This window comes from Eschrichtius robustus, chromosome 13 (genome assembly GCF_028021215.1).
Source record: "Eschrichtius robustus isolate mEscRob2 chromosome 13, mEscRob2.pri, whole genome shotgun sequence".
NCBI lineage: Eukaryota > Metazoa > Chordata > Mammalia > Artiodactyla > Eschrichtiidae > Eschrichtius > Eschrichtius robustus.
Window position 1 is genome coordinate 86,133,813 of NC_090836.1, and position 15,190 is coordinate 86,149,002.

The window sequence follows — 15,190 nt, forward strand, 5'->3', positions numbered from 1 at the left end:
AGGAAGATTCCCAACCTATGCCCCATCAGTCCAAAAGGAGAGAACCCCAACAAATGCCCCATCGGAGATGCAGCTGAATGAATGACCAAGACTAGTTCAAAAGGAAAATCCCAACCAATGCTCTGCCTCAGGTGAAACTAATGCAACAGGGAAGGATACCCTGGTGTCATCACACACGAACCCCATTATTCTCCAGAGACGTCTCAACTGGTCAATGCAAGTACTAACACACAAACATATGGTCCCACAAACAAAGGATCAGACGAGGCGTGGTCCAGAAATTACACTTCCATTCCCAGACGGAGGCTCCAGAGCAGCCTGCCTCCTGAACGAGAATGGACCATGAGTGGCTCACCCCAAAATGATACACACAAAAACAAAAACAACTAAGCTACGGTCACAACGACAGAAAATCTGAGGAGGTATAGTCTAAAATTCCGCTTCCACTCCCAGACGGAGGCCTCCAAACAGATTGGCCCTGACTCTCAAAAGAAAGTGGACCCAGTGGCTCACTTCCCACAAGGGAAGCAGCCCAGATGCAGTGGAGAGAACTCCCAGCCTGCACAAGCTGGAGTGACTCACCCAGCGACACCGAATGTGGACCGTGGCTCCAGACGTTTCTCGGCTCCAAACAGCCTCGTGCCATGGGCGGCCGGCGCCTGTTGGGGACAGTGCCTCCAAGATTTCCTGAGCGAAATGGGCTCTGGCAGCTGCTGGAGGCTCAGGGAAGGGGCTGCCCCCTGCTGGGGTCGACCTGCCACGGGCACAGACTCCTCGGCTGGCTTCGCCAAAATTGTTAGCACAAGTTTATGTGCCCGACGCACAGTGAGGTCAAACAAACCGAAACGTTGGAGTTTGGAGCAAAGAAAGGTTTATTGCAGGGCCAAGCAAGGAGACGGGTAGCTCATGCCCTAAAAAGCCCCGAGCTCCCTGAAGGGTATCAGCAAAGCATTTTTAAAAGCCAGGTCGGGGGGTGGGGCGTCACAGAGTATGTGATCAGCTCATGCACAATTCTCTGATTAGCTGATGGTGAGGGAGCAGGGTGGTATCACAGGGGTTCATATTATCAGTCCTTAGGCTCCAGGAGGCCTGGGCCTATGTGCTTACGGTCATCAAGTAGTTAATATCTTCCATTTGGTGAGGGGGGTTTCACATCTGTAAAACAACTCAGGAAATGTGCATCAAATACTGTTATCTAGGTACTTTGGAGAGGAGCTAAAGCAGAGGATATGGGGGAAAGGCCTGTCCTGGGAAGGCCCCACAGTGTCCTGCTCAGTTACACTTCCATCTAGGAACACTGAGTAAAGTTCGGAATTTAAAGCAGTACAAGAGTCAGTGTTGCCGACTGAAAAAAAATGCACAACCTGAAAGTTGAGAATTATGTTTTATTCAGTGGACATACTGAGGACTTAAGCCTGGGAGATAGTCTCTCAGATAGCTCTGAGGAACTGCTCTGAAGAGGTAAGGGAGGAACCAGGATATATAGGAGTCTTTGCAACAAAAACCAAGTAGTCAGAACATCAAAAGATTACTGTTAATTAAAGAAAACCAGACATCCCAAGTTAATGCATTTAGCGCTTTTCTATATATGGGAAGATGCAAGAGTCTGGGCTTACTGAAATCACTCCTTTGGTATGCACCTTAACTGTCTAGGGCCAGTATCGTGTTTTACTCCATCCTGAATCCCCTCAGGGTGCACAGTTGGGGGTGGCTGCAGTGACAGATGACTTACAACATCCTTTGTTTACTGATGTGGCAGGTGACATTGATCATCCACAGGGTCACCACAGGGCTTGAGTTGGGAGAGGTGTAAATGACTCAGAACTACTCCCAAAGGTCTTCTTTTATTTTGTTTCTTATCTGAGTCTCACTCTAACCAACTCAGTGTAATCAATCCTGAGTTGCAGTATTAGGTACTTTATTAAGTAATGGGATCAACCAGCTCAATAAATTTAGTAGGAGGAGCTTCATCTGATGCCCTAGTGTACTTCCTGTTAGGGAATGAGGGCTATGAGACTCCTTATGTTTCTGTTTTTAGCAGAACTGCTATGGTGGCTCAGTAAGGCCAACTTTTGTGCTATCACAGCCCACATCCTTAGCCTGGTTTTCTGGCACAGATATTTCCCTTCTTTTGCTGCTTGACTTCTGTTGTTTTCCCCAGATTTCAATCTTTTTTGCCTATGTATCTTTTATTGCAAGCAATCTCAACTCCTCTTTTGGATATAGAAAGTTAAACACAAAGAAGGAACAATGTCTAATAAAATATGCTGATTGCACATACTCCACTACTTCCTGAAACAGCACTAAGATGACTAAAATGGCATCAAAGGAATTTAAAAAAAAAAAAGAGAAGGTGAGAAGATATGACTGCCAATGAAAGATTTAGGACAATTTTGGAAGAATGAATGCAGATAAACAAGTGGAAATTGACTTGGGTTTTAGCTTTCTTCACCTATTAAATACCTTAAGGGAAGGAGGCCAACAAGAACAAAACAGATTGTAGCACAGTACCCCCCAGGAAGAGTCAGAAACAGAGGTGCCGTATACCTTTAAAGGTAAGGATGGGAGGTAGAATGAAAAACTAGAAGGCTTTTCTGGGCAGCCAGGTAACTCCCTCTCCATTTTCTTGTCAGAAAACTAAAAATACCCTTCCTGGAAAGGTTAAACTAAAGAACCTCTGGCTGAGGAACCAGTCACAGCTAAGGCCTGGAGTGAGGTGTTTTCCTAGAAAACAGGGATTAGAGAATGTTTGCCTAAAGAATGATGAGACACCCTCCCCATCCTTTCCACTATTTGGATCCCAGCATGCTGACTGCCAGATTTTTATACTCTCTCAGGCAGGACTGGAGAGGATTCCTTTCTGGAGAAACCAACCAGCTCAAGAGAACACTGGCATTTAGGGGTTCTATAAAAAGACAGGACCCTCACATGATCATCCTAAAGTGAGACCCTTTCATCCACAAGCCCAGCCTCCACACAGTTTCTGATTAGCTTGTGGTGCCTCTCTCCTTAATTGAATGAACAGCCGGGGATCACTATCCGTTTGGGAAAACCTTTCACGTAAAAGACAGAGACCAAAACAAACTGGGAATGAAACATTAAGAAAACAGTGTCACTGCAGAAAGTAGAGAAAAACCTTTAAAAAAAAAAAAAAAAAAAAAAGCTAGAGTTATCATTTCCTGAGAAAACAAGGAAAATTCCATATTTATGAAATGTGAAGAGTTTGCTGTTAAAATGTCACATTTAGGGAATAAGAAGGAGCTCCTGGAAATTAAAAAATAAGGAACAGAAATGAACAATTAGTGGAAGAGTTAAAAGGTAAAGCTGAGAAAACCGTTTATAAAGCAGAACAAAAAATACAGAGAGATGAAAAAAAGAAGCTAAAAGAAAAGAAATTTAGAGGTTCAATCCTGGAAGTCTAAAACACAATTATAGGAATTCTAGAGAGAGAATGGAGAGAACGAAACTTTCAAAGGAAAATACAAGAAAATTTCTAAAAATCTTAAGAACGTGATTCTTCAGGTCGAAAGTTCTCACTGTGCGTAGACAGTGAATTTAAAAAGACCCACTTTGAGACCCAACATTGTGAAACACCAGAACCACATAGAGAGACAATCCTAAATGCTTCCAGAGAGAAAAAAAAAGTCACATAAAAAGATCAGATATCAGGATGGCATGAGGTTTCTCAACAGCAACATTGAAAGCTAGAGGACAATAAAATAATACCCTCACAGTTCTTTTAGGAAAACTATTTCCAACCTAAAATTCTAGAGCAAATCAAACTGTCAAATCAAGAGTGAGAGGAGAAAGATGTTTTCAAATAGGCAAGGCCTCAAAAGTGTTATTCCCTACACACCGTTTCTCATGAAGCTTCTGGAGAATGCACTCCACAAAAAGAGGGAGAAAATGCAGAAAGGATGACGGGAAACAGCAGCTGGAGGATGAGTAAGCAGCTAGTCCCGATGGGAGCAGGAGGTCAGAAGGCTCCACGTGGAACAACTACAAGAAATAAAAACGGAGCGAACAGATTGCCTTACAGATTTGGCCTACAGATTTGGCCTTCACGAGAGAAGAGTTTCAGAAATCCTTTCAAAAAGCATGGTGATAAAGTGATGGCAAGTACATGCAAAACAAAGCAAAATAGTTCCCACTATACATGTTAGGTTTGCACAGCCACCACATTGACAAAAACTAAAGTCAAATGATATGAAGCGTTGGCGAGAATGTGAAGCACTGGGAACTTGCATATAACGTTGGTAGAAGCACTTTGGAAAATGATGGGTGATAGAAAGATGAAGATATCCATGTACTGTGACCCAGAATGGTCACTCCCTGCTGTGTACCAAATGAAACTTGTGTACATGTGCACTGAGTATGTACAAGAATGTCCACAGCCATGAGACGCACTCCAAACTGGAAACAACCCAAAAGCACAGCCACAGAAATACGGATAAATAGTCTGGGACATACTCATCCAATCAAAATGGATGTGAACAATGACATGAGTGAATTTTACAGAGTTGAGTAAAAGAAGCCAAACACAAAAGAATATTCACTTTTCACTCCATTTATATAAAATTCCAAAACAGATCAAACTAAACTGAGTTGTTTCACAATGGAGACTTGGGTGGTAAAACCATAAAGAAAAAGAAGGAAGCTATAATAGTCAGAGGCAGACTAGTGTTACCTCTGGGGAGACGTAGCTAGTTGCCATCAGGAAGGGACACCTGGAGGGCTTTTAGGGTGCTAGCAAGGCTTTATTTCTTGACTTGGGTATCGGTTAATGACTGTTCACTTTATAATTATTCATTAAGCTCTATGCAAATATTTTACAATTTAAAAGAAAACTACTTTTTAAGCAGCATGGCAGACTGAACACATATATTTATCTTTTGTTTCCTCCCAAACCTCACTAAAATTGACTGTAGTGGGATAAAAATAGCATAAACCATAAAAGATAGAGTGAAAGACAAAAGAACTAGGATAAAATTTTGGAAGCTGGAAAGCAGATGAATAACTAGAAACCTACTTAAAAAACCAGAGGAAGCTGAAATTCAAGCCAGCAGTATAGAGGGCCCAGAAGTAGGCTTATTTGTGCCTCAGAGGCCACCAAAGGATTAGGATTTGGAGGTAACAATAATTCTTAAAGAGGGAGAAGTTGATGGGGAGGAGTCTGAAAACAACTGGTGGAAATGTGTACATAAGGAAATTTTAATCCCAATTCCTTGCCTTCCCTCCCGCCCCCACAGGGGGCAACTGCCCCTTCCCCACCCCAGCAGAAAACTGAAGTTTCACTCGCGGAAGAGGTTAACCCAGAGAGACTGTGGACAGAGGTCACTGGGGACAACTGTGGCTGGGCTTCTATACTGAAGAGTGGGAGACTGAGGGAGTATCTACATACTCACAAAAAGAGATCCCCTGCTTCCTTCCCCGAGTCATCTCATTCCCAAACTCTTCCCCAAGAGTGTAAATCTCCATCAATATGTCTCAATACATCGTGTAATCACTGTGGACTTACTGATCTCCAGACCTGCTGCACACTTGTTGCCCAGGAATCTCAGTTTAATCAGACTCCAGGGACTTCCCCAGTCTTTATCCTGTTGGTCTCTTATTACCTGAATCTCAGGTTTCTTTTTTGGTATACCCCTTTTCTGGGTTGCGCACACTACCCAGAAGCCTCCTGAGAAAGAGTCCACGGTGGGTAATTCTTTTGAGAGCCAGCATGCCTGAAAAACCCTTTAGTCTCCCCTCATACTTGATGAATCGTTGGGCGGAGGCTTGTCAATTATCCGGCTTTTTTATGGGGTGTTCCGGCTGGGTTCATTAGGCAAACCCCACATACCAGTATCATTAATGGCTCCTCCTTCTCCTTCCTGCTCTTCCTCCTTTTCCCCTCCTCCCTTTCCTCCTCCTCTTTCTCCTCCTTCTTGCCTGATGCATTCTCAAGAGCAAGAACTCTGTGATTCACTTACCTCTGTATGTCTGGTGCCTAGTACCATACCTGATACCCAACAGACATTTAATCTGAATTCAAATTAACAAATTAACATTGAAGTCAAATGAACTTTATTCCTCTACCTGGTCCCTTAGCCTTAAATGCCATATGTATGCTGATCATTCAGCCCTGGCTTCTCCCCTGAACTTCAGATTCTTTACATCCAATGACCACACAACATCTCCAGTTGGAGGTCTAATAGGCCCCAGATATTCCTGTCTCAGTTGATCACAACACCACCTACCCAGTTGCTCAGGTCAAAACCTTGTCGTCACAAGAGGTCTTGTGTGCAGCATTTAGGAATCTTGACCCTGAATCCAGAATGCCAGGGGTCAAAGCTCAGCTCCACCATTTCCTACTGGGTCACTCTTACACAAACCACTGAACCCCTCTCTGCCTCAATTTTTCTCATCTGAAAATGGAGACAATAATAGTGCCTACTTATGGGACTGTTGTAAGGATGATGTGAGTGATGTATGTTAAAAGCATTTAGAATCTGGCATAGAGAAGGCACTAGAAAGACATTAAGTATTATTGCAGTTGTGATTAATATATGTAAAGCATAGAAACAAGGCCTGGCACAGAGCATGCATTAGGTAACTGTTAGCTGTTGCTATTGTTAATAGTACAGATTCCTCTTTTTCTCTGATAGGTCACATTCAACTCAAAGCAAATCCTGTTGGCTGTATATTCAAAATACAACTAAAATATTCAATATAACTACTTCTCTCTGTCTGAATCACTGTAACCCTGATCCAACCTACCTCCCTCTCTCAGTTGAATCCCACGATATTCTCCTAATTTATCTCTCTGACCTATAGTCTGTTTTTCACATATGAATCTGTTTGTGTCACTCCTTGCTCAAAATCTTCCACTGACTTCCAAAGTACTCAGGTCTTGAGCACAGCCAGCAAGGCCCTCCCTAACCTACCACCTGGACACCATTAGCTCCTACCACCTTGCCTCCCTTACTGGGCTCCCTCACACCAGCCTCCTTGCCATTCTTTGAGCACATCCAGCAAGCTCTGCCACATGGCCTTTGCACTTACTTTTTCCTTCCCAGCATGGTCTTTTCCTAGATAGTCCCATGGCTCACTCTCTCATGTCATTCACAGCTGTGCTGAAATGTCACCTCTGACCAGTCAGACCTCCTTTCTCTGATTATTCTATATAAGATGTGACCCTCCTCACCCCATCCCTACTCCTCATCATCCCCTATCCTCTTTTATCTGGAGATGATAAGTATATACATATATGTACACTTTTGCCCCATCACATCACTACCTGCCATTATACTGGTTAGTCCCTGGAGAGAACTGTGTTGTAGGGGTAGGTGGTGTTACAAGAACTAGACTTAATCAGTTTGGGTTTTTTTTTTACATCTTTATTGTAGTATAATTGCTTTACAATGTTGTGTTACTTTCTGCTGTATAACAAAGTGAATCAGCTATACATATACATATATCCCCAGATCTCCTCCCTCTTGCGTCTCCCTCCCACCCTCCCTATCCCACCCTTCTAGGTGGTCACAATGCACCGAGCTGATCTCCCTGTGCTATGCAGCTGCTTCCCACTAACTATTTATTTTACATTTGGTAGTGTATATATGTCCATGCCACTCTCTCACCTCGTCCCAGCTTATCCTTCCCCCTCCTGGTGTCCTCAGGTCCATTCTCTATGTCTGCGTCTTTATTCCTGTCCTGCCCCTAGGGTCTTCATAACCTTTTTTTTTTCTTAGATTCCATATATATGTGTAAGCATACGGTATTCGTTTTTCTCTTTCTGACTTACTTCACTCTGTATGACAGTCTCTAGGTCCATCCACCTCATAACAAATAACTCAATTTCGGTTTTTTTTATGGCTGACTAATATTCCATTGTATGTATGTGCCACATCTTCTTTATCCATTCATCCGTCGATGGACACTTAGGTTGCTTCCATTCCTGGCTATTGTAAATAGAGCTGCAATGAACATTGTGGTACATGACTCTTTTTGAATTATGGTTTTCTCAGGTTATATGCCCAGTAGTGGGATTGCTGGGTCAAATGGTAGTTCTATTTTTAGTTTTTTAAGAAACCTCCATACTGTTCTCCATAGTGGCTGTATCACTTTACATTCCCACCAACAGTGCAAGAGGATTCCCTTTTCTCCACACCCTCTCCAGCATTTATTGTCTGTAGATTTTTTGATGATGGCCATTCTGACTGGTGTGAGGTGATACTTCATTGTAGTTTTGATTTGCATTTCTCTAATGATTAGTGATGTTGAGCATTCTTTCATGTGTTTGTTGGCAATCTGTGTATCTTCTATGGAGAAATGTCTATTTAGGACTTCTGCCCATTTTTGGATTGTGTTGTTTGTGTTTTTGATATTGAGCTGCATCAGCTTCTTGTACTTTTTGGAGATTAATCCTTTCTCTGTTGCTTCATTTGCAAATATTTTCTCCCATTCTGAGGGTTGTCTTTTTGTCTTCTTTATGGTTTCCCTTGCTATGCAAAAGATTTTAAGTTTCATTAGGTCCCATTTGTTTAGTTTAGTTTTTTATTTCCATTTCTCTAGAAGGTGGGTCAAAAAGGATCTTGCTGTGATTTATGTCATAGAGTGTTCTGCCTATGTTTTCCTCTAAAGTTTTATAGTGTCTGGCCTTACCTTTAGGTCTTTAATCCATTTTGAGTTTATTTTTGTGTATGGTGTTAGGGAGTGTTCTAATTTCATTCTTTTACATGTAGCTGCCCAGTTTTCCCAGCACCACTTATTGAAGAGAGGCTGTCTTTTCTCCATTGTATATTCTTGCCTCCTTTATCAAGGATAAGGTGACCATAGGTGTATGGGTTTATCTCCGGGCTTCCTATCCTGTTCCATTGATCTATATTTCTGTTTTTATGCCAGTACCATACTGTCTTGATTACTGTAGCTTTGTAGTATAGTTTGAAGTCAGGGAGCCTGACTCCTGCAGCTCCGTTTTTCTTTCTCAAGATTGCTTTGGCTATTTGGGGTCTTTTGTGTTTCCATACAAATTGTGAGATTTTTTGTTCTTGTTCAGTGAAAAATGCCATTGGTAGTTTGATAGGGATTTCACTGAATCTGTACATTGCTTTGGGTAGTAAAGTCATTTTCACAATGTTGATTCTTCCAATCCAAGAACATGGTATATCTCTCCTTCTCTTTGGATCATCTTTAATGTCTTTCATCAGGGTCTTATAGTTTTCTGCATTCAGGTCTTTTGTCTCCTTAGGTAGGTTTATGCCTAGGTATTTTATTCTTTTTGTTGCAATGGTAAATGGGAATGTTTCCTTAATTTCTCTTTCAGATTTTCATTATTAGTGTATAGAAATGCCAGAGATTTCTGTGCATTAATTTTGTATCCTGCTACTTAACCAAATTCATTGATTAGCTCTAGTAGTTTTCTGGTAGCATCTTTAGCATTCTCTATGTATAGTGTCAGGTAATCTGCAAACAGTTACAGTTTTACTTCTTTTCTGATTTGGATTCCTGTTATTTCTTTTTCTTCTCTGATTGCTGTGGCTAAAACTTCCAAAAGTATGTTGAATAATAGTGGTGAGAGTGGGCAACCTTGTCTTGTTCCTGATCTTAGTGGAAATGGTTTCAGTTTTTCACCATTGAGAACGATGCTGGCTGTGGGTTTGTCATATATGGCCTTTATTATGTTGAGTTAAGTTCCCTCTATGCCTACTTTCTGGAGGGTTTTTATCATAAATGAGTGTTAAGTTTTGTCGAAAGCTTTATCTGTATCAATTGAGATGATCATATGGTTTTTATTCTTCAATTTGTTAACATGGTGTATCACATTGATTGATTTGCATATATTGAAGAATCTTTGCATTCCTGGGATAAACCCCACTTGATCATGGTGTATGATCCTTTTAATGTGCTGTTGGATTCTGTTTGCTAGTATTTTACTGAGGATTTTTGCATCTATGTTTATCAGTGATATTGGCCTGTAGTTTTTTCTTGTGACATCTTTGTCTGGTTTTGGTATCAGGGTGATGGTGGCCTCGTAGAATGAGTTTCGGAGTGTTCCTCCCTCTGCTATATTTTGGAAGAGTTTGAGAAGGATAGGTGTTAGCTCTTCTGTAAATTTTTGCTAGAATTCGCTTGTGAAGCCATCTGGTCCTGGGCTTTTGTTTGTTGGAAGATTTTTAATCACAGTTTCAATTTCAGTGCTTGTGATTGGTCTATTTATATTTTCTGTTTCTTCCTGGTTCAGTCTTGGAAGGTTGTGCTTTTCTAAGAATTTGTCCATTTCTTCCACGTTGTCCATTTTATTGGCATATAGTTGCTTGTAGTAATCTCTCATGATCCTTTGTATTTCTGCAGTGTCACTTGTTACTTCCCCTTTTTCATTTCTAATTCTGTTGATTTGAGTCTTCTCCATTTTTTTCTTGATGAGTCTGGCTAATGGTTTATCAATTTTGTTTATCTTCTCAAAGAACCAGCTTTTAGTTTTACTTATCTTTGCTATCATTTCCTTCATCTCTTTTTCATTTATTTCTGATCTGATCTTTATGATTTCCTTCCTTCTGCTAACTTTGGGGTTTTTTTGTTCTTCTTTCTTTAATTGCTTTAGGTGTAAGGTTAGGTTGTTTATTTGAGATGTTTCTTCTTTCTTAAGGTAGGATTGTATTGCTATGAACTTCCCTCTTCCCTGTGCATCCCACAGGTTCTGGGTCGTCGTGTTATCATTGTCATTTGTTTCTAGGCATTTTTTGATTTCCTCAGTGATCTCTTGGTTATTTAGTAACGTATTGTTTAGCCTCCATGTGTTTGTATTTTTTTTTATATGGTTTTTCTCCTTCAATTTGTTAATATGGTGTATCACATTGATTGATTTGCGTATATTGAAGAATCCTTGCATCCCTGGGATAAATCCCACTTGATCGTGGTGTATGATCCTTTTAATGTGTTGTTGGATTCTGTTTGCTAGTATTTTGTTGAGGATTTTTGCATCTATATTCATCAGTGATATTGGTCTGTAATTTTCTTTTTTTGTAGTGTCTTTGTCTGGTTTTGGTATCAGGGTGATGGTGGCCTCATAGAGTGAGTTTGGGAGTGTTCCTTCCTCTGCAATTTTTTGGAAGAGTTTGAGAAGGATGGGTGTTAGCTCTTCTCTAAATGTTTGATAGAATTCACCTGTGAAGCCATCTGGTCCTGGACTTTTGTTTGTTGGAAGATTTTTAATCACAGTTTCAATTTCATTACTTGTGATTGGTCTGTTCATATTTTCTGTTTCTTCCTGATTCAGTCTTGGAAGGTTATACCTTTCTAAGAATTTGTCCATTTCTTCCAGGTTGTCCATTTTATTGGCATAAAGTTGCTTGTAGTAGTCTCTTAGGATGCTTTGTATTTCTGCGGTGTCTGTTGTAACTTCTCCTTTTTCATTTCTGATTTTATTGATTTGAGTCCTCTCCCTCTTTTTCTTGATGAGTCTGGCTAATGGCTTATCAATTTTGTTTATCTTCTCAAAGAACCAACTTTTAGTTTTATTGATCTTTGCTATTGTTTTCTTTGTTTCTATGTCATTTATTTCTGCTCTGATCTTTATGATTTCTTTCCTTCTGCTAACTTTGGGTTTTGTTTGTTCTTCTTTCTCTAGTTTCTTTAGGTGTAAGGTTAGATTGTTTACTTGAGATTTTTCTTGTTTCTTTAGGTAGGCTTGTATAGCTATAAACTTCCCTCTTAGAACCGCTTTTGCTGCATCCCATAGGTTTTGGGTCGTCGTGTTTTCATTGTCATTTGTCTCTAGGTATTTTTTTATTTCCTCTTTGATTTCTTCAGTGATCTCTTGGTTATTTAGTAACGTATTGTTTAGCCTCCACGTGTTTGTCTTTTTTACGTTTTTTTCCCTGTAATTCATTTTTAATCTCATCGCGTTGTGGTCAGAAAAGATGCTTGATATGATTTCAATTTTCTTAAATTTACTGAGGCTTGATTTGTGACCCAAGATGTGATCTATCCTGGAGAATGTTCCGTGCGCACTTGAGAAGAACGTGTAATCTGCTGTCTTTGGATGGAATGTCCTATATATATCAATTAAATCTATCTGGTCTATTGTGTCATTTAAAGCTTCTGTTTCCTTATTTATTTTCATTTTGGATGATCTGTCCATTGGTGTAAGTGAAGTGTTAAAGTCCCCCACTATTATTGTGTTACTGTCGATTTCCTCTTTTATAGCTGTTAGCAGTTGCCTTATGTATTGAGGTGCTCCTATGTTGGGTGCATATATATTTATAATTGTTATATCTTCTTCTTGGATTGATCCCTTGATCATTATGTACCGTCCTTCCTTTTCTCTTGTAACATTCTTTATTTTAAAGTCTATTTTATCTGGTATGAGTATTGCTACTCCAGCTTTCTTTTGATTTCCATTTGCATGGAATATCTTTTTCCATCCCCTCACTTTCAGTCTGTATGTGTCCCTAGGTCTAAAGTGGGTCTCTTGTAGACAGCATATATATGGGTCTTGTTTTTGTATCCATTCAGCCAGTCTATGTCTTTTGGTTGGGGCATTTAATCCATTCACGTTTAAGGTAATTATCGATATGTATGTTCCTATGACCATTTTCTTAATTGTTTTGGGTTTGTTTTTGTAGGTCCTTTTCTTCTCTTCTGTTTCCCACTTAGAGAAGTTCCTTTAGCATTTGTTGTAGAGCTGGTTTGGTGGTGCTGAATTCTCTTAGCTTTTGCTTGTCTGTAAAGCTTTTGATTTCTCCATCAAATCTAAATGAGATCCTTGCCGGGTAGAGTAATCTTGGTGGTAGGTTCTTCCCTTTCATCACTTTAAGTATATCATGCCACTCCCTTCTGGCTTGCAGAGTTTCTGCTGAGAAATCAGCTGTTAACCTTATGGGAGTTCCCTTGTATGTTATTTGTCGTTTTTCCCTTGCTGCTTTCAATAATTTTTCTTTGTCTTTAATTTTTGCCACTTTGATTACTATGTGTCTCGGCGTGTTTCTCCTTGGGTTTATTCTGTATGGGACTCTCTGCGCTTCCTGGACTTGGGTGGCTATTTCCTTTCCCATGTTAGGGAAGTTTTCGACTATAATCTCTTCAAATATTTTCTCTGGTCCTTTCTCTCTCTCTTCTCCTTCTGGGACCCCTATAATGCGAATGTTGTTGCGTTTAATGTTGTCCCAGAGGTCTCTTAGGCTGTCTTCATTTCTTTTCATTCTTTTTCCTTTAGTCTGTTCCGCAGCAGTGAATTCCACCATTCTGTCTTCCAGGTCACTTATCCGTTCTTCTGCCTCAGTTATTCTGCTATTGATTCCTTCTAGTGTAGTTTTCATTTCAGTTATTGTATTGGTCATCTCTGTTTGTTTGTTCTTTAATTCTTCTAGGTCTTTGTTAATCATTTCTTGCATCTTCTCAATCTTTGCCTCCATTCTTATTCCGAGGTCCTGGATCATCTTCACTATCATTATTCTGAATTCTTTTTCTGGAAGGTTGCCTATCTCCACTTCATTTAGTTGTTTTTCTGGGGTTTTTTCTTGTTCCTTCATCTGGTTCATAGCCCTCTGCCTTTTCATCTTGTCTGTCTTTCTGTGAATGTGGTTTTTGGTCCACAGGCTGCAGGATTGTCCATGTGTTTGTATTTTTTAAAGATTTTTTCCTGTAATTGATATCTAGTCTCATAGCATTGTCATCGGAAAAGATACTTAATACGATTTCTTAAATTTACCAAGGCTTGATTTGTGACCCAAGATATGATCTATCCTGGAGAATGTTCCATGAGCACTTGAGAAGAAAGTGTAGTTTTTGGATGGAATGGCCTACAAATATCAGTTAAGTCCATCTTGTTTAATGTATCATTTAAAGCTTGTGTTTCCTTATTTATTTTCATTTTGGACGATCTGTCCATTGGTGAAAGTGGGGGGTTACAGTCCCCTACTATGATTGTGTTACTGTCGATTTCTCCTTTTATGGCTGTTAGCATTTGCCTTAAGTATTGACGTGCTCCTATGTTGGATGCATAAATATTTACAACTGTTAAATCTTCTTCTTGGATTGATCCCTTGATCATTATGTAGGGTCCTTCTTTGTCTCTCGCAATAGTCTTTATTTTAAAGTCTATTTTGTCTGATATGAGAATTGCTACTCCAGCTTTCTTTTGATTTCCATTTGCATGGAATATGTTTTTCCATCCCCTCACTTTCAGTCTGTATGTGTCCCTAGGTCTGAAGTGGGTCTCTTGTAGACAGCATATATATGGGTCTTATTTTTGTATCCATTCAGCGAGTCTGTGTCTTTTGGTTGGAGCATTTAATCCATTGACGTTTAAGGTAATTATCGATATGTATGTTCCTATTACCATTTTCTTAATTGTTATGGGTTTGTTTTTGTAGGCCATTTTCTTCTCTTGTGTTTCCTGCCTAGAGAAGTTCCTTTAGCATTTGTTGTAAAGCTGGCTTGGTGGTGCTGAATTCTCATAGCTTTTGCTTGTCTGGAAAGGTTTTAATTTCTCCATCGAATCTGAATGAGACCCTTGCTGGGTAGAGAAATCATGGTTGTAGGTTTTTCCTTTTCATCACTTTAAATATGTCCTGCTACTCCCTTCTGGCTTGCATAGCTTCTGCTGAAAGATCTGCTGCTAACCTTATGGGGATTCTCTTGTATGTTATTTGTTGCTTTTCCCTTGCTGCTTTTAATATTTTTTCTTTGTACTTAATTTTTTATAGTTTGATTAATATGTGTCTTGCGTGTTTCTCCTTGGATTTATCCTGTATGGGACTCTCTGCGCTTCCTGGACTTGACTGACTATTTCCTTTCCCATATTAGGGACGTTTTCAACTATAATCTCTTCAAGTATTTTCTCAGTCCCTTTTTTTTCTCTTCTTCTTATGGGACCCCTATAATTTGAATGTTGGTGCATTTAATGTTGTCCCAGAGGTCTGAGACTGTCCTCAATTCTTCTCATTCTTTTTCTTTATTCTGCTCTGCGGTAGTTATTTCCACCATTTTATCTTCCTGGTCACCTATCCGTTCTTCTGCCTTAGTTATTCTGCTATTGATTCCTTCTAGAGAATTTTTTATTTCATTTATTGTGTTGTTCATCATTGTTTGTTTGCTCTTTATTTCTTCTAGGTCCTTGTTAAATGTTTCTTGTACTTTCCCCATTCTATTTCCAAGATTTTGGATCATCTTTACTATCATTACTCTGAATTCATTTTCAGGTAGA